The sequence below is a fragment of the Aythya fuligula genome, chromosome Z (assembly GCF_009819795.1).
Source record: "Aythya fuligula isolate bAytFul2 chromosome Z, bAytFul2.pri, whole genome shotgun sequence".
In the NCBI taxonomy this organism is placed as follows: Eukaryota; Metazoa; Chordata; class Aves; order Anseriformes; family Anatidae; genus Aythya; species Aythya fuligula.
Window position 1 is genome coordinate 43138980 of NC_045593.1, and position 21643 is coordinate 43160622.

Consider the following 21643-nt stretch of genomic DNA (forward strand, 5'->3'; position numbering starts at 1 on the left):
AAGACTGAAGTGACATCAGTTTTGTGTTTAAAAAATGCGTCTTTCATATTCTCTCAACCTTGACAACTATTCATTTTATCTTGAGAGTACTGCAAGTTCTTCTCAATACTGAGCAAAATAAGATTATTTTATATACTTTTACAGCACTTTACTGTGTTTGTACAGTCAGGCACGTAATTAGTAAGGCATCTGCTATACAGTCACCTTTATCAAATCCAGTGTCAATCATTAATGCTGTTGAATTATTTGCATTTGCAAGTAGACCCTATTGTAAATGATTGTATTCTGTGATTTTTGTTATGTAAATTGACACGTTGGTGAAGTTTCTCTTAGTTACAGAATAGAATTTTTTAAAAATGTATTTGCCTTCTCTTGCCTTTCACTGGGGGGATGACGGGGTTAGGAGGAAGGGGGTGAGGGGGTGGGCAGGAAAAATACGTGTAACTAACACATGAATTTTCACAAGCTCTAGATCCACTAGATTTCATAATACCCTATCATTTGGACTAAAAGACCTTTCAAATCTAAATGATGAAGCTTACGCATCCTCTGTAACTTGGTTTACAACCTCCCTGAGAAAATGCAATGAGAATGGTTTGGGTTTCCCCAGTCTTCTGAAATCTTTGTAGCTGTATGATCTTTACTTTGGGAAAACATTGGAAAGAAGTACTTTTTTAACGATTTTTTTTTTACATTAAGTGATCTAAAGAAGATAAGAGCATAAGTAGTTTAAATACTAGCCCTCTAACCATGCTTTTGCCAAAATTGCATAACACTTGATTATCATTTTAAGAGATTTTTCTCCCTGAATTAAATTAGTGTCTACTCAACCAAATCTATAAGTGAAAGGGTATTCCAACCAAATCCAAAATGTCACAAGGATTCAAGGTTAAGCTTCTCCTTTGAGGAGGTTTCCATTACTGCAGATTCTGGAGAATGTTTTCAATTGCTGAAGTGCTTTTATGTTGGCAAGCCTGTCGTGAACATCTTTTTCAGCTATTACTGATTCTGCTGGCTTTGAAATATAAGATGTTCCACAAAACAGCTTGCAGTTATGCCAGAGACTGTTTCTCACTCTCTGAATTGCCATATGATTAGTACTCATTAGCAATGCCTAACTGTTCCAAAGGTGATGTTGTTCTCAACTTTATCTTTGAGATTTACTGCCATCCAGAACCTCTGAGATATATCCTGTACACATATGATACAAAAAATGATGCACAAATTGATACAGAAAAAAATCACCACTAATGTGAACATTGAGTTCTAATATTGTTAATATTCAGAAAACTGGGACAGCACATTTCCATACAGCCTGCAAATTGATATAGCTACAGAATTCTGGATGTTTATCCATGAAGATTGTTGCCTATTAATAAATAAAATAAAATAAAATAAAATAAAATAAAATAAAATAAAATAAAATAAAATAAAATAAAATAAAATAAAATAAAATAAAATAAAATAAAATAAAATAAAATAAAACAACAACAGCAAAATATAGAGACATCAGCTCTAGACAGACATCCTTAACAAATTAAAAGTATTGGGATAATATGGGTAACCTAGAATGACATGGAAACATTGTGTATCTTTTTTAAAGTGTTAAAACACTAACAAAACAGTGTTTTTACTATGTCATGAGCATGTTACTAATACACTACTTTTCCAAAGGATACAGTGCAAAGAGACACCTAATTTTAATCTGCAGAATAACTTTCAAACAAACCACAGATAAAGTTGCTGACTTAAATAAACTTTTATGGGACCTATGATGGATTTTACAAAAGTGGAACTTTATATGACCCATGTGATTTATTTTCAGTTACAAAGGTGGAGAGGCTTTGAATTTAAAAATGGAACTTTTTTCTTCTGGTGCCAAATACAAACAATTTAACATCCATTTTCTATTCAGAGATTTTAACAGTTCAAAGGCTTTATATGAATCTTATCTGTTTTATATTTCCTACTGATTGGCCGTGCCTCACACTTCAAATTTAAAGCCAAAAATATGTTGGCTCTTAGCAGAGACAGGAAACAAATAACAAAGAAAACTGGGAAATAAACATAACGAGTAGTTATGAAGTGCTGAAAACTGTACTTAGTGTTTCTTATTCCTTCATATTCAAACGTTGCCATATTGATTTATGCCTGTGAAATATTATTATTATTATTATTATTATTATTATTATTATTATTAATAATAATAATAATAAAGCCTTTGAATATTTTGTCAACAAGAAAATATAGATAATATTATATTCAAAGTCACATGTATTTCTGACTGGACTGATTCCATACTTACTGTGGAGCACATTGTTATTTCTGGGAGAGGTACTCATTGTGCACAGTAATTACCATTTCCAAGGGAAGTGCATGGACCTATTACTCACAGTCAGATGATTCAGAAAGACCAACAGTCAGCTCTGCTGAGCCCAACAGGTTCTGGGTGCCATAACTGAACACAAAACTGATGTGATCTGCAGCAGACTTTTCAGATGTTGGGGGAAAAAAAATAAAATAAATAAAAAATCATTTCCCATAAAGAAGTTTCTTTGACTTCTTCTCTGAAAACCATGCAATTCCAGGCACACTAAAAGGCCAATTTCTTTTTTGTTTTTGAGGGGGGGGGGGGGGGGGGGGGGGAAGGGGGAAGCAGAAAATAAACATCTACTTTATTAAAGAGAACCTATCAATGGCTCCATACATTGCAACTGAACTTTATGTCATTTGTACAACCTAATCATATCTATTATCATAACTTAGATACAAAACACAGAATACAACACAATATGGCAGTACTTCAACGAAAATCCGTATCTTGCCAACTCTTAATGAGGAACTTAATCAACTGTAAAAAATTATTAGACTCAAAAAAAGGGTAAGGTGGACAGACACAAACTGTTTACTAGTTCTGTAGCTTGTGTGTTCTACGGTAGAGTGAAAGTCAATTAATTCTAGTGCTTTCTTTGTGTTCTGTATGTGTTAGGTGTCTTTTTTTTCTGTCCATTTTCTTAAGATATGTATAATCCAGACTTCTTATGTACCCTCTTTCAAAATTACAGACATAACTATTTTTCTGTTTTCTCATTGTGAATATAGTAGTTAAAAAGACAAAGTGAAATGGACCACATACATATTAACTTACTGTTATTTCATCTGTTATACAACAAAGATTGCAACTTCTTTTTTTTTTTAATACACAACGTAAAGTAAAAAAAAAAAAAAGAGCATTCTGAATTAACACACTCTTTCAGTCTGAAGGATCACCATACAAGTACAGTGCTCATCTCACCCACTATTGGTAGTACGTCAGCTAGTGCCAGTCATAGACTCATTGAAGTTTTATTCAGTACTTGCTTGCACTACACCTTCCTGCACCACAAATAAGACAGATTTTTTTCTATCTTCATGAAATCCATGCAAACCTAGTTCCTTGCTTATAAACAGTAATAAATAATAAGAAACAAACTAAATAAAACAAATATACAATAAATAAATAAATTAGGAGTTTCACATATGTGTAAATACAGAAAGCTTATCTTCAGCAGCAGTTTACAGCCTTTGGTTTTAATTCAGCAACATCATCACATGATGAATCCTGAAACAAATTCTTAATGAAGATCCAAGAATTATTCATTCAACTCAGTCCCCTTTTATCATATCAATATGAGCTTCATGACAGTCAAAATATCTATGACCACAAGCTACAAGATATTGCTCAGGTTACTTTAATTCTTCTTTTTCAGTACTCTTTTTTTTGCCCATATCAGCTCAAAAAAATAAAATAAAATAAAATAAAATAAAATAAAATAAAATAAAATAAAATAAAATAAAATAAAATAAAATAAAATAAAATAAAATAAAATAAAATAAAAATCACTTTGCTTTTACAGTAGCTAGATTGTTTTCCCTCAATCCTGTCAATCTAATTCACCAATAACCTTCAATGTCTTAAATTACCAGCTATCTTGACTTTGCATCCTGCTAAGGAGAAAATCAATTATCCTTTCTGAAATAAATCTATCCAGTTCTGTGTAAGGAAGAAAGAAGAGTGCATCTTCATCTGTAAAAGGGCCCCATATTATTAATCAGTGTTTTCCTTTCTCCAAATACTTATTTCCTGGACTTAGCCCTTTAACCTGTTTATATTTTGCCTTAACATTTTGCTTCTGTGTTTTTTAATTAATTAAGTTCTCAATTTAAATTCTCAAGCAAGTGCACTGTCTAGTGGCCCAACAAATGAAAGCCACACCAGCCTTAAACTGGCTCCAGCTAAAGGGCTAAATCACTGCTCCTACACAAAGACAATAGTGTTAGTGCAAAGACAACAACAAAAGCACCAAGGGACAGGCAATAGACTGTCTTGAATGGGAGGGCATGCCCTAAAGGAGTGGTCTCTCCCATCAGTAGTCTGTCCCAGCTATCTGTCTGCTTTGTTACAGGAGACAGTGGGGAGAAATCAGGTGCTTCCTGGTGGAGAATGACACCAGTCATTCATTCACAGCTCTCAGTCACACAGTTACATCATCACTGCCAGGCATACAGCCATCCTTCCCAACACAAGCTTTCTCTTGTTTTCTCTTTGTAATGTCCTTCAACCATCATCAAGAAAGAAAAACAACTGTCCAAAGGCCCAGGAGCTGTTAAGTATTACTAGTGTAAAGGTCTTGTCACAACTATTGTATTCAATGTTGTGATAAACAAGTCTGAAGCAGCTTCCATATGTAAATGGTACTTAAACCCTTCAGTTACAGTTATATTAACAGATATATAACTTGAAATGACAGGCTACAGAATTGCAGAGTTTGGAGTGGACCTCTGGAGGTTATCTGGTCCAACCCCCCCTTGCTCAAGCAGGGACTATAACCATTACCATAATGCCCTTATTTCCATCAGGGACAGTGTTTTTACTCTGGAATGGGAGTTCTGTAAAGGAAGAAATGCAGAAGTGTCATCCATTTTTATACCTACAAAATTGCTTCTGCATTACAAACTTTTCAGTTTAAAATATAAATATATATTTATATTTTTTAGGTGGAAAAAATATTTGTATTCATCTTAGCTTAAAGCATATATGCATACAGCAATTACTGAAGAGGCAGAGTGTTGTATTATATTGTGGAACACATAATTTAAAAAATAGATATTAAAATATATCTAGGGTGTCAGTAAGAAATCAATAGTATTTGCTGGAAAACAACAACAACAACAAAATTCAGTCAATACAGAATAGTCCAACTCATTGAAAGATTTCTACATTGCAATAGCGCATAATGTTTCTTACTGTATACTGTGACCTGAGTACAGTTTCCAGGTAAATATAAGACCTATTTAGTATTTAATTTCTGTAAAATATTTTACATAGAAACACATACTGCAAAAGCTCTGGAATTTCAGTTAGGTCTCAAGGTTTTCAACATTTTGCTAGATTACGCCTGTTAAAGTTTGCAGTCACCACCCATCTCTCCAGCTTCTGCTGGAGAACCATGAATTAGGAACCACAGCTAAGATATTCAAAGAACAATGCAGGCCTTAATGCTCTAAGAGGATGAAAAGGCTGTTCTGCTGCAACACAGCACTGAAGACCTTACCTTGTTTCTTAAGTGCCTGGGTGGACTTTTTCCAAAGAAAAATGTCAACTGATGTTTAAATTTAGGAGAGCTTAGACTCAGTTTAAAGATAAAACAGACAGCAAATGAGTGTTCTTCCAGAGTCTTTTTATTGTGGAATTCACTACTGTTTGTCTGTAGTTACAATATGTACCTGTAGTTGTTTGTTTTAAGCTAAGAAAACTTTCTTCTCGTTACTGTACACATTAATTAATTAATTAATTTATTTATTTATTTATTTTAAGACAATCATGTCACCTTCAATTGTCTTATACTAGAAGAATTTGTATTTTGGGGGAAAATCATATGCTCAATCTTCAGTTTTATTTCATGGAGAATCAGTAATCACAGATGTAGTAAATGGAAACCCCAAAATGAGAAACAGTTGTTCTAATAATATTTTTGAACAAACCAGCATGTTCCCAGAAAGCAAGCTCTGAGTGACCTAACCTCTGCCACTGAACTTTAGGCAATTATGTACTCTCCTGATCTGTCTAGTAAACAGAGGTTTATCCAGATAATCTGTTGTAGTTACAAAGCAAACACTGATTCGCAATGATTCCAGAGAGTTACTTGACTCTTGGAAAGACCAGAAAATTACTTCATTTTTGATTCCATAATTTGGAATGTGAATTTTAAAATGTCGTTTCTTACTTGCTTGGTTTCTAACAGAATTGTGAGCCTTACCATTTTAAGAAGGCTGAAATAAACAATAGAGTATATCTGATTTTCATTAATAGTGCGATTAGTTTAAAAACATATTATTAATGGACAACAAATAACATTTTCACAATCCACATAAACTAGCAAAGTTTTTAACAAACACTGTTTCACAACAGCACTTCTGCTCCTCCTCTAAGTTAACTTCATCAAACTAACAGTTTTGAGTCACTGTGATCTTTTTATTGACAACATGCGCATAGACTATAGAATTTTAACATGTAATTACTGCACCCAATCTGTATTTCTAAATTTGTTGCAACAAGATCTTTTAGAAATTTAATTTGGAATAATCTTAGAAACAAGCCTTAGGTTATTTCTCTCTGAATTTCTCTGTTTTGACTCTTCTACTGGCAAGATGCATACTTTCATCATTTTTAAAGCAGATAAAATTTAACTAGCATTAACCTCAGTAATTAAGCTACTTCCTCTTGCAGCATCCCAGAATTATTGTGTGACTAATTTGTTTCAACTCTTTGCGGTATGTATGTCAGCCCATACCATAAAAATCAGGACACATAACTACTGATTAAACATTACACTTCCATTTTATCATTGGAGAATAGATGCTTAGTATATCATTCTATTTGCATTCTTTTCTTGGATGTATGAAGAGCAAATAATGACAAAAAATTACTATCCTGCTGGAGTCAGATCTTCAGCCAGGAATTGTTTCTTCCTGTATTGTTCACTTTTTCATCTGATGCATAGTATCTATATCTCTAGAAACCAGAAGATCTTCTATGAAGAAACTAAAGGCTTTTTCTGTCGTTAACTTTTTCAGATAGATATTTCTGTCTAAAGATTAGGCTGGAAAAGGTTAAGAGGGTTAAAACTTGAAGAAAGCTCAAGTCCCTTTCTTCTTTTCTTCACATGTTAGAATGTACAAGTGGATTCTGTAGCCTGTTAGTTTAATATTCTGGGGGGTATTCCTAGGAGGGCATGATAGTTTTCACGGGACCCTCAGTAACTTGAATACACCTATGGATAGCTTTGTAATTCATGAGACGTCATTTCTGTGATTATGAAACCTGCAAACCTTTGTTCTTCTGAGCTATGCCCAGCACAACATCAACATAAAATCCATTTCATGCTGGGTTGTTGTAGGCAGAGTTTGTTATCCTTTACACTCTGAAAACAACACACAAGTGCTAAGTCACCTCCCTGTTTCTATACAGGGGTTCATGGAGATTCATATTCTTTCTCAAACAACATTTGTAATAGAGAATCAGAGAATATGTAAGAATAAGGATGCAATATGCTTGCCCCTAGTCTCCAACTACTTTCATCTGGGGGAATTTCCTGAGCTTGGTGTGGTTCACACATGTTGTAATCCCCCAAGGAAACTCTCCATCTAGTACTTGTCCATGCTTGCTATGAACATTTGTAAGCTCCTTCACATATATATAACGTTATCTTAGATATTTCAAAGAGATGAAATTTCAGTCCCAGCACAGAAATAAGAAAAAGTTAGCAATCATGATGACACATTTTTATGTCAGAATTTTTTCCAAACATTCCACCTCCTACAAGACCTGGCCAGCATTCTCAAGATCAGCAGTCCAAAGTTAATTCACTCATAAAGAATCAGTGACAAAATGAAGTCATGATTTGTTTTTTCTTAATCTATTTAACATAGTAAATCACCCAGCATTTTCTAAATTCATTGACAGATTTCCTCCTCAATTGCTTATCAATCTGTGCTTTTTTATAAACTGTTCTTCTGCATGACTTCTGCATGATGCTAGCTTCTGAAGATGCATCAAACCTCAGATTATGGTCATGTTAGCTCTGGGATGAGGTAATTGATTAAAAACAAAACCAAAAACCAAAAACAAAAACAAAAACAAAACACCACCCTGAAACACCCTGGAAGATAATAATTGAGATATCCTACAATTAGCAAAACAAACGTTGGATGCTCATGACTCTGCAGTTTTTCAAGAGGAGTAACAAATGGGAAAAGGCACATAAAAACTAGGAATCTTTAAGATGCTTTTCAATATTTGCCTATTTCTCTCCCTCAGAGGAACGAATAAACCAAACATTCAGTAAAACCATTATTTCTGACCTCTTGTTTAATTTTCTTCCATAGTTCAGGATTTAGATTTATGCTGAATGGATACTATCAGATCCAATTGAGTAGAAAACTGTCCATTACACCTCACCCCATTATACATTCCATTCTTCACAGGATTTTATTTCTAGAAAGTACATTACAGAGAAGAGAGCGCCTTTAGGGTACAGTATATTTCAAAACACAATTAAAATAAACTCTTCAAGTGGAAATGTGAAATGTATTTGTATTCTGTTAAAGCCTTTGGCCTTATCATCAGTAGTGCACTATATAACAAGGTCATTAGTAAAAAGCCACACACAATGGAGAACATACATCAGCAGTAGAAAAACAAACATCAGTCCAAAACATCACAATAACTTCCTGTACCTGTTCTTGTTTGCTTGCTGAGCTCTCAAACATTGTGAGTCTCTGAAATACATAAAAGCATAACAGCTTGAGTCAATATTTGCCAACCAAAGTGAACGATTTTATTTAGCGTGATGACTGGACCCCTTGAGCAAATACGTCTTGTGCAGAGCATAACAACTGCAGGCAAGCCTTCAAAAAGACCAGAAGTGTCCAACCATTCAGAATATACATTGTGTCTGGGGAAAGCTCAGCAGCTGTTCAGAGCTTCTCTGCACAAATACAAGATAACATGATTCATTTAGTTTTCCATCAAAATCCATTATGGAATCAAAACCAAAATGATTTTATAATAAACTTGTCATTCCCTCACTTGTGCTTTGAGGTAGGTTATTTTAGTTTGGGGTTTCAGGCAATGAATTTTTTCTGATTCCTGTTCATATAAAAGCATTCCAAAGGTTTAACTGTCCTTTGGACTATTGGGTCTATCTTTTTAAACAAGATTATTTGGGATGTGGGCTGAGAGGTACATAAAAAAATATTGATTTCATACCAATTACTACAGGAACCAAATTGTGGTGAACGGGGAACTGCATCTGAAAATCAATATGAGGAAACATCCCTTTTGTCCATAGAAGTGCTGCCAAACAGAGTAATGTCTTAATGCAGTCTTTCTTTCCTTGTTTCAGTACATACATTCTACTACGCAGTGGCCCAGGTGGTGATTCTTGCAGCTTCACCTGGAGATAGATAAGGAGCTGACAGAGAGTGTACATGTATATGTCAGGATTCCGAGGAGGGAAGGGAGAGGTGACATTATAGTGTTAGTCTGTTACAAGCCACCTGACCAGGAAGACCAAGCAGAAGAGGCCTTCTATAAACACACAGAAGCAGCCTCACATTCATAAGCTCTAGTTCCCATGAGAAACTTCAACCATCCCAATACCTGTTGGAGGGAAAACACATCAGGACATAAGCCATACAGTAGGTTCCTGGAATGCATTGGCAATCATTTCCTTCTCCAGGTGTCAAAGGAACCAACAAGAAGAGGTGATATGACAGATCTGATTCTCACCAACCAGGAAAGGCTGTCTGGTTAGGAGTTTGAATATCAAGGGTAGCTTTGGATGCAGTGACCACGAATTGGTATAGAGCTTAGGATCTTGAGGACAGCGAGGAGGGAGCACAACAAGCCCACTACTCCAGACTTCAGGAGAGCAGACTTTGGCCTCTGCAGGGATCTGCTTGGTAGAATATCATGGGACAAAGCCCTGGAAGGAAGAAGGGCCCAAGATGAATGGTTAATATTCAAGGATCACATCTTCCAAGTCCCTATGAAGAGGAAGTCAGGCAAGAAAGCCAGGAGTCCTGTAAGGATGAACAAGGAGTTCCTGGACAAACTCAAGAAAAAAGAAGGCCTAGAAAGGGTGGAAGAAGGAAAGATAGGCTCAGACAAATACAGAAAACTTGTGTAAATGCCCAGGGATCAGGTTAGGAAAGCTAAAACCATATTACAATTAAATTTGGCCAGGGATATCAAGGGCAACAAAAAAAGGCTTCTGTAAATGCATCAGTGATAAAAGGAAACTGTGGGCCCTCACCAGAAGGAAAAGGAACACCTGATTACCCAGGATATGGAGAAGGTTGAGGTAATTAATGACTTTTTTTGCCTCAGCCTTCACCAGCAAGCGCTCTAGCCACATAGCCCAAGTCCCAGAAGGCAAAGACTGGGAGAATGAAAAACTACACACTGTAGGAGAAGACCAGGTGTCAGACCATCTAAGGAATCTGAAGTTTCCATGGGACAAGATGAGATGCATCTGTGGGTCCTGAGGGAACTGGTAGATTAAGTTGTTAAGCCACTATCCATCATACTTGAGAAATTATGGCAGACCAGTGAAGATCTCACTGACTGGAAGAGAGGAAACATAGCCCCCAGTTTTAAAAACAGAAAAAAAGAAGAGCCAGAGAACTACAGGCCAATCCGTCTCACCTCTGTGCCCAGCAAGATCCTGGAGCAGATCTTCAAGGAAACTATGCTAAAGCACATGGAAAACGAGGTGACTGGTGACAGCCAACATAACTTCACTAAGGGCAGATCATGCCTGACAGACCTGGTAGTCTTCTACAACACGGCCACAGCTTTGGTGGACAGGGAAGAAAACTGACTTAATCTGCCTGGACTTGCAAAAAGTATTTGACACTACCTCCCATGACATCCTTGTCCCTAAACTGGAGAGACTTGGATTTGACAGATGGACCACTCAGTGGGTAAGCAGTGGTCTGGATGGTTACACTCAAAGAGTTGTGGTCAGTGGCTTGATATCCAGGTGGAGACCAGCGACGAGTAGGGTTCCTCAGGGTTTGATATTGTGACCAATGCACCAAGGTTGGGGCAAGCCTAAATACAAATACAGGCCTGGTGGAGAAAGGATTGAGAACAGCTCTGAGGAGAAGAGACTTTGTTAGTGTTGGTTGATGAGAAGCTCAGCACGTGCCAGCTATATGCCCTTGCTGCCCAGAAGGCCAACCATATCCTCAAGTACATCAAAAGAAGCAAGGCCAGCAGGTTGAGGGAGGAGATTCTCCCCCTCTGCTCTCATGATAATCCATTTGGAGGACTGGATTCAGCTCTGGGGCTCCCAACATAAGAAGGACATGGATGTATTAGAATGAGTACAGAGGATAACCACAAGGATAATCAGAAGTTTGGAGCACCTCTTCTATGAATACAGGCTGATAGAGCTGGGGTTGTTCAGCCTGGAGAAGAGAAGACTCCAAAGAGACATCAAAGCAGTCTTCCAGTTCCTAAAGGGAGCCTACAGGAAAGCTGGGGAGGGACTCTTTTTCAGGGAACATAATGCTATGAAAAGGGGTAATAGCTTCAAACGAAAAGAGAGTATTTACATTAGATATAAGGATGATACTCCTTATAATGAGGACAGTAAGACACTGGAAGAGGTTACCCAGATAATTTGCGAATGCCCTGTTCTCAGGAAGTGTTTAAGTCCAGTGGGAGATGTCTCTGCCAATGATGGGAGGGTTGGAGTTAGGTGATCTTTAAGGTCCCTTCCAACCCAAATCTTTCACCATTCTATGATTTTATTAGTCTTTCTTTTTATTCTGTGTTGCAATTATAGAGGATTAAAAATTAAAATTAAAATTAAAAAATCTGATTCTATTCATTTTTTAAGCCAAATATTTTGATACGAAAGCTTCCTATTGTATGAAACAATGTTGATATACAAAAATAGTTCTCCAGCATATGCCACAGATGTCCACACTTGTGTGATTGGGAGCAAGGTTTGAGGACCAAGCTTTCGTATGGCTGCTGCATAGAGAGCATTGTGCTGGGTCTTCCAAATTAATGGTTCATTCCCATTTACCTACAAGAGGATAAGATTTGTAGTCACTGAGATTATTTTTTATTTAACCTGTATATAAGTCTACTCTGTATCAATGCAGACCAAAGGCCAGAAAAGGAACATTCTCCTTCCAACCTCTTGAAACCTCTTTTTTCAGAAACAAGCTGTGCAACACCCACCTACCATGGTTAATATAAAGGTTCATGTCTCTCAAAAGAAGGTTGATCCTGTACTATTGCAAGCAGACCATTTTTACTGAGGGCAGATAATGTGAATACTGTGTTTCATCTAATAAAAATATATGGCTAGTTCATTTGAATGTTCCAGTGGTATGGAACAGAAATCCACACTATTTTTGTTTCAGAGCAAATGTGTGAAAGAAAGCAAAACTTGGAGGACACCCATTTTACAAAATATGAGACATCTTTCGGTATTTGGGGGCACTTGTATGTTCCTGTGAAGAAAGGACCCATGACACATTGTTTTCAACTCAGGCATGTTTTCTAGGCTTATGTTTCTACATACAGACACATCAAAATTTCAGTCTCTCACACAGAGCCCTTAACTTCTGAAATTTTCCAAAGCAACACTTAAATATAGGCTATATGGTAAAAATAAATAAATAAATAAAATCTTTAAGTAGAAATCTCTAAAGCAAACAATACGATTATTCTCTTTAAAGACTGTGACATTGTTATGTGTTCACTGAACTTAATGTAATCTGAGAAGCTGATAGCCTTTTAAAATTTCTATACATTTTATGAGGATAAACTTGAAAATCACAGTATTGAAGTCTCCCTGTTGGAACAGAAAAAGTTAGTTACTTATTTTTCTTTGAAAACTTCTGACTACAGTCAACATTTTCTTTTACATTTTCTGTTACATTTTTAAATTCTGAGGGTGTCCATCAGGACAGACACTCAGAAAAGCTCTCAATCCAGCAAAGTATTTATGAACACTTTTTAAAGCAGCATTTGACACATTTAAATCAAACTTCAGCAAAATACATCACAGTCTTGAATTCTGATCTACAAAACATTCCTATTGTGATGAGCCATTATCTTTCTATTTACTGAACAAGCATTGTTTTTCTGATAACCTTGTCCTTCTCCAAAGCCATTAGCCTAGGTCAAATAACAGAAACAATTACAAATACAAACTGTGTATATATATGTCATAGGAAACACTAATATTCCTCCTATTACTATGTTGAAACAACAGTACATTTATTTGTACTTTATAATGTGTTATAATGTTAACTTATAATGTGTTATAATGTTAACTTACCAAAAGTTTTACTCCCTTCAAATCTGTTACTCCCCTACTTTCAAAAAACTTATTTTTCCACGCCTGTCATCTCAAACCATTCTAGTCCTGAAGAGTGACATGCAGAAAAGAATACATGAATTACATATTACAGCTGATGATTGAGCATTGATGATAAATGCATTACAGCATTTATCTTCATATGTGAAGAAGGATGGGATTACACAAGAGTGGTATAGCAGCCAGAGCTGCCCAAGAGCTAACTGCTGTTGTTGAACATGAAGACAAAGGGCATAACAGGGATTAGCCATCACACTATGCATTATTTATATAAAATATTAAGGTTTTGGCTTTGGACATGGCCAGAATCTAGCTAGAGTGGTCTGTATAATAGAGTAAAATCATGATTTGGCAAGCAAGCTCTTAATAGAAAAGATAAGATTGATTCCTACATGAAACAAGAGTGTGAAATGATCAACATTTGAATCAGTTCCAAATGTACAAACAAAAAAGTAATCTTATTTACAGATAACTATGTTGTTTTTAGTAAAATTCTCTCTACACTTAAAAAGAATTATTTTTTCTTTTGTCATTTCAAAAATTTAGGAAAAAAAAAAGCTCTAAGACAAAAACATCTCTCTCACATTATATAACTAAAGACACATTTATAGAATAAGCAATTCATAGAAAGAGGACAGGAGTAACTAAATGATAAAGTAACCATCATGCACATTCAAGGATTACGAAATCAATTCTTTGTTTGTATTTTTAATATTCATTTCCTAAGAAAATTCTGACACTGGTATTTACAACTACTGTGTGATAGATTAGGAAACTCTCAGCATTTTTTATAAGAAAACGTATTAGTTTAAAATTCATCCACAGTTATATGATAGTAGATTTATATTTGAATGAGGATTTATGTCCAATGAGGAAAAAGTCTACTTTTATTTTTTGAATTGTTAACAATCAATTTTATTCCTGTTTATTACAATACTGTTTATTACTATGGCTTATTATTACCTGTGTATCTTCATACATGTCCCTATGCACAATATTTTTTTTAAACTAAAATACAATTTCACACCTACAAATTACAATCCTTTTTTTTAAAAAAAAAAAAACGTTAGTAGGCAGTGTGACATATTCATTTTCCACTTTTTTATATTTAAGTGTATAGTTCTTCAAGCTTACAGATTCTTAGCCCTACCTAAATTACATATTCATACGGATGAACATGAAGAAGTGTATAGGTGAAATGAGCTGTTCTTAACTTACTGATACTCCCTGCATAAGCAAATCATACAACAGATGAATGTGGGATAAATATTCTAAGACAAACATCAGTTCACAAAACAGCAAAATATTTCTACAAATATTATTATTACCAATACAAATTGTTTAAGAAACAGTACTTAAAAGCTCATAAGTATGATTTTTAGAGTAAGTGGGACTGGATATTGGAATTGGGATTGGAAGAAGGAAACAGCTGTAGGCTCTTGGGGATTTAGGGTTTTTTGTCTTTTAGTTTTCAGGTCTTCATACTTGCAGACTTTTTATATAGAAAGAGAAGAAAAAGGAAAAATAAACAAACAAACAAAAAAAAAGAAACAAAACAAAACAACAACAAAAAAAAAGACCTTTGGAAAATTTCCTGTCCACATTTCTATATCCTCAATATCTGGTGAAAGAACAAATAAACACCTGAACTTCCTGCAGCTCTTGTAAATGAGTCCACTTCTCTCTTCAGTATGGCTGACAGCAACACAGCATGTACAGACTTCATGTGGCCGGAAGGCACTGCTCTGGAGGCACTGCTCTCTCAAAGAGGAGGAAGCTGCCAGAGACATGGCCAGCAACAAGTAGATGCAGATGGGCACGCTCGTGCCTGAGCACCAGGTAAGCTGATACGGCATAGCTGCACCAGGCAGAGGAAGAGAAGGAGGAGAAGGAAGAGGATAAGCAGGTGGAGGCAAGAGAGGAGAAGAAGCAGGAGGAGGAGCAGGAGGAGAAGGAGAAGGAGAGGGAGAAAGGAGGAGAAGGATGACAAGGAGGAGAAAGAATAATTGACAGCTGGCAAAGCTGCAGAGTGGGCAGAAGGGGCGGCAGACAGAGGAGTGACAGTGCTAGTGGAGGAGAGCCATTTCTGACACGCTACTTCAGCAGTGCATCAGGCTGAAAGACAAAAGAACAAGAGATAAGCAGGCTAAATTTTGGGGTCTGCTGGGGTGGTTCAGCCTGTCTTGTTTAGAAGCATTATCTGAAGAGACAGCTTTATCTATCTGCTTCACACATACCATTATCACAGACATAAGCACATTATTCTTACACTTCACATACAGCATTTTGCCTGTCTTCAACTTAACTGTACCTTCCACCTTTTTGTTTTCCTCTGTTCTTGATATGCACTACACAGAGATGCGCAGCAACTGAAGCTTAACATTTTGATTACCTCAAACTAGAGATTCAGATCCTCAGAGGACAGCACTGTCTTTTGTCCTCTCACTGTGGGAAGGGGAGGGGAGGGGAGGGAGAGGGGAGGGGAGGGGAGGGGAGGGGAGGGGAGGGGAGGGGAGGGGAGGGGAGGGGAGGGGAGGGGAGGGGAGGGGAGGGGAGGGAGGAAGGAAGGCAGGGAGGAAGGAAGGAAGGAAGGAAGGAAGGAAGGAAGGAAGGAAGGAAGGAAGGAAGGAAGGAAGGAAGGAAGGAAGGAAGGAAGGAAGGAAGGAAGGAAGGAAGGAAGGAAGGAAGGAAGGAAGGTGTGTTTGTTATGAATAAATCCCAAAGACTCAGGTGAGTGAGACTGGGGAATGGGGGAAGAACTCGTAAAACTAAATTTGATTCAATCCGTTGTTCTGTGTAATAGTCCAAAGCCATACCTATGTGGCCTTCATGGTGCAGTTCATGAGGTAATCTCACTGAAATTGAACTATCTGCCACCAGATTACATCCCAGTCTAGGATTCAAAATCATGGAAGCTTAATACCACCATTTCCTTGTATCAGACTAAAATTAACCAAGACTTTTACACATCATTTCCAAAATACCCCATGTCAAGTATTGTTATTTTATCAAGCAGCTAAATGAGTGCACAATATTCATTTAATTGGTGTGTCTGACAGTTACTGAGTTTCCCATGATATAACAGCTGCCCTATGAAGCTGGGAGATCTATCCTCAAGGCAGTGTTACTCACAGAACAGGACATTAGTTCACGTCCTGTGCTTGCCAAACACAACCTAAGGTAAAAACTGCCTGTATGCTCATTCACATATTCTGCCTCCTCTTGGGACTTCAGGAATTCTCTTCCCCAGCATCACTCCACCAGTACAGTTCATGACTCTACTGAAGACTCACTTGAGGCATCACTAATACTCATTGCCAATTATTCCAATCATATTGTTCTCTCTGTATTCTTGAATTTCTGTTTTATGATTTCACTTCTAGTACCTACACATATGTACACAGAATTTAGTTAGTCAGTTTTAACCTGGAGTTTTAAGTTCTAGGCTATTTTATGTTGTAACTTTCAACATAAGCAAGTGCATGAAGTTTTTTCATTAAAGGTTAGCAGGTCTTTTTTAACATTTTCTGGACCCTTACCACCATTTTTCCACAAATGAAAGCATCATTTACATAAGTGATGCTCCAAGACTAACATTAGTTCATTAGTTCTTCCAATACTGGTAACATTACTTGCCTTATACTTTCTAGGAAATTACTCGGGAGCCAGATTCAAATTACGTTTCTCTTTTCTACTCAAAAACAAACAAACAAAAAAAGGCCCACAATGACATAGAGCCTTCTTAATTATGTGGCGAAAGTCATCGCTTGTGTACTCTATTTCATTAGTGGACCCTCATCAATCAAATCAGTGTAATCAGCATAGAAAAATACTTGGAATTAAAAACAGCTTCCAGAGGACACACTTCTGAGGGGGAACAATTCTGACATTTTAAAGACTCAATTATCTTGTGTTCAAATACAAACAAAAGTGCTGTTTACTCAGTCAAAAATTGGTTTTCAAAAGAATACCTGGTCTATATTGCTATTTTTTCCAACTACTAGGCATGACAATAACCGTGCTAGCAATCTGTAGTATGATCTGGTTCTCATCTTTATTAAGCAGTGTTGAAACCTCTATAGACCTTATAGAAGGTCCTCAGCCACTTGAATCATTGTCCTGTTAATGAGACTAATATTTACATCTTTCTAACTCAGCAATAGGCACTGCTTTCCACAACTGTATTACATCTTTCTCATGTTCTCTTCAACTTTTAATTTTTACTTTTGGATAAAATTTACTTTGGATAAAATCTCACTAATGTGAGCCCCCGATTTCTTCCCTGGTACTAGTTCATGGCTTTCTTTTTATAAGTAACATTTTCTTCTGGCAAAATTAGCTTGTTCTAGTCACTTTTTGCCTTTATTTTCTTCTTCAAAAAAGACTGTTTCTAGAAAGAAAATATAATCTGAGTACTGTCTTTCTACTTATAAGCCGGACTTCCTTAGCACTGGAAAATGTTGGTAGCAATATAATCTATTCTGCACTCTTCCTCCGTATTCCCAGGACTGTCCTGATTTGTAGTCATTATCACAGACCAGTCAAGTGCAGATTTAGCTTGTCTTTGAGATCCAAATGTTTTATTGCCTTGGATCTCCTGGATCCACAGGCTGCCAGCACTACAAATCTCACAAAAATCTAATCTGGAGGGATTGGCCTAAGGGATGACTGGAAAATTTGAAGAGTTGTCTCTGACTGTTCCAGCAGTCTCCCGTTGAGTTCTTTATCCCTGATGAGAGAACAGAGTTACCTTCTCCTTGACTGGGGTTAGGCTTCTTGAGCCAATCATATCCCTTTTCTAATTTTTGGATTAATGTATCATTTTCACACAAATTTACTTGAAAAAGGAAGTAGTGAGTTGCTTAGATTCTGCTGTTTTGCTGGTTTTATTATGACTATTCAAATTAAGTCTTAGTCCACTGACAGCACCAGGGCATGACTTTGAGAAAAAGCATCTTTCAGATCCTATAGTATCCACTACTTACAGATGCAAAGAGAAATTCTGTGAGACCTGTAAATAAGATAACTCAAGAGAACTTTAGTTTTGATGAAGGTTTTAGCTATTTAATCCTTCTGTTTTTTTTTTTTTTTGGTTGTTTATTTGTGGTTGTGTTTGTTGTTGTTTGTTTAAATCCACTGATTTCCTCTTCTGCCAGTGATTGCTCTCAAATAAGGGTTCATGAAGAAGAGTCTTTTTATGCAGTTCCCAGCCTCTAACGTGCAATATTGCAAATTTTTTTATGGTAGCCTGGCTTCCAAATGCCTGGTAGGTACTAAACTAAAGTACTCAAGAATGCAAATGCAAATCCTGCTACAACACCGCAGAATCCAAGACTTTAAAACCGCTAGAGCCAAAACATAGTTTTATCCAATCAGACATAAATCATGACAATTTGGTCAGTTTTCTTATTTCTGTAGGGCTCTAGCATGTACATGATTTCAAAGTTTGAGAATCAAAGTAGGTACAAGGACACAGCAAAGCTCCCTATATCCATAAAGTATCTTCTAACAATAGGATGGTCTCACGCCTAACTACAATTTGTTTAAGCCAGATCTCAAAGCAGCTAGTATTTCATTACAGAGCTTGTTATGATTGCAGTGGATAAGATTTATAAATTTTTAAATAACTATATATCTACGTCATCTGAAGATGTGTTTTTAATTCACCAAACTAAAAAGTTGACTTTGGTGATTTGCTACTGTGCTGCTAGTTTGACCAGTTGAATTGGATATTTTGGAGACTTTGGTTTGATTAATATACATATAATTAAAAAATAAAATAAAAAAGCAATTATTTAATATTTAATTCAAACTATTGTAACTGAGCCAACAGATACATTGACATATCACGTCATTTTTTCAAGTGGGTTCTGCATTTGATAGAAGAAAGCTATCTGCCTGCAAGCCATCCCTAAACAAACCAGTCAAAACTAAAATAAATGTTACTCAAGAATCAGTAAACATTCTGACCCAATTAAACATTTGGTTCACAAAAGTCCACTATTGTAATGTTTTTATTTAATATTATCCATCTAGAATAAATAGAAAGATTCATTTTTGCAAAGGCCTTTATATATCTTCATGTACCAGATGAAAATTAAGGATTTATTCTATCCCATCTTTTAATTTTACTCACAAATCTGTGGGTTATTCTTACAGCTGACATTTCAAATTTATTAGTAAAATTTATTACACAAAGCCTTATGCAAGTGCAAATTGCACTAATGAATTGACTATGAATTTGAAGCCTAACATGAGGCCAAATATTTTCTGGCTTCATTTCCATATCTCAGCAAACTGCTTAATTTTCTCCCTACTTATCCATTATTGCTAAATTGTCTTGCTATTATTGTAGAAAATTGCAGGAAACATTGGCTTCCCTTAGGCCGATACTGAATGAAGTAGAAATCACGATGCCTGTCGTGAGACTAGTAAGGTATGAAACCAGTCATCCACTAATTTCACTGAACTGAAAGTGCAAGTAGAAGATAATATTCAATCCCTCTTCAATAATTTTATTAAGCAGTTGATATTATTCCTATAGTTTGCATTTCAGATGTATTAACATACTGTCTCATGGAAAGGCTTACACTAATGTTGATTTAGATTAAGGAAATAACTGCATATTTTCTAACATCTAAGAAGCAAAATATATTCCAGCCTCAGATTTTATTTATTTCACTGATCTGGGGTTGGTTTTGTGTGTGTGTGTGTGTGCATGAGATTTTTATTGTTTTGTTGTTGTTGTTGTTTGCTTTTGCTTTGTCTTGTTAGAGCAGCTTAATTATTCTCTTAATTGTGTATGATTGTGATTCATAGCAGCATCACATTAACAATTGTTATGCTTAAAATCCTGTATTTTTGCTATTAAAAAAGGGTTACATGTTTCATGCAGTGATGTTAAAGTACATTAAACGCTGCTTGAGTTCTGCTTCTTAGAGTGAAATATTTCTCATGAATTGAAGCAAATGAATTCAGTCCACCTGTAAATCATAGGCAAGAAAATTTTATGGCATTCTTCCAAAAACCTAAGATTTTGCACGTTATATTGTTATTTTTTTTCCATTCAGAAGGAAGAGAGGAAATTTAAGGTGATGTTATATAATAGGTCATGTATATGTATGTATACATGACCTATTATATATTGTATGACCTACTATATATTATAATATGACCTATTGTATATATACATAGATCCAAAGTCAAGGACTCTTGCCCAGCTCTTCAGAATACTAAAACACTGGCTATACGTACCCTGAATCTGAGAAAAAAATCTAGTATACAAATATTTTAAATTCACAAAGTCCTTGATGTGAAGGCCTCTATTAATGGCATAACAACTTTATGACAGTGCTTGACTTCTCTCATTCTCCTTTTGTTTGTAACCATCAGAATCATAACTATATTTGATATTACTATGATCCTCCATGACTGTTGGCTACAAGACCAAACCAAATTTGGACTGAAGCTTTGAAAACTGAGTATCAATTGGACACATATCTGAGAATTTTTGCTTTTCCTGATGGAATAGTTTAAAAAAGGAAATATGGTCCCTAGCCTTAAACACAACATAGACAGATGGTCCAAAGATGTGGTAATCCCACTGTATTTAGAATTGATGCAGCCTCACCTGGGACATTGTTTGCAATTCAAGGCATAGCAATGTAAGAAAGATATTAAGATACTTTAATACATCAAGAGGAGGGCAGAAATCTGGTAACAGGGCTAGAAGGCATGTCCTATGAGGAAAGACAACACCTGAGTTATCCAGTCTGGTGAAGAGAAGGCTGAGAGGCATCATTGCTCTCTGCAGTTTCTGAGCAGGGGAAGTGGAGAGGGAGGTTCCAGACTCCTCTTCCTGGTAGCTGATGACAGGACAAATGGGAACAGCATAAAATTACACAGAATCACACACAGAATCACACAGAATTTCTAGGTTGGAAGAGACCTCAAGATCATCGAGTCCAACCTCTGACCTAACGCTAGCAGTCCCCACTAAACCATATCCCTAAGCTCTACATCTAAATGTCTTTTAAAGACTTCCAGGGATGGTGACTCCACCACTTCCCTGGGCAGCCTGTTCCAATGCCTCACAACCCTTTCAGTGAAGAAGTTCTTCCTAACATCTAACCTAAAGCTCCCCTGGCTCAACTTAAGCCCATTCCCCCTCATCCTGTCACCAGGCACGTGGGAGA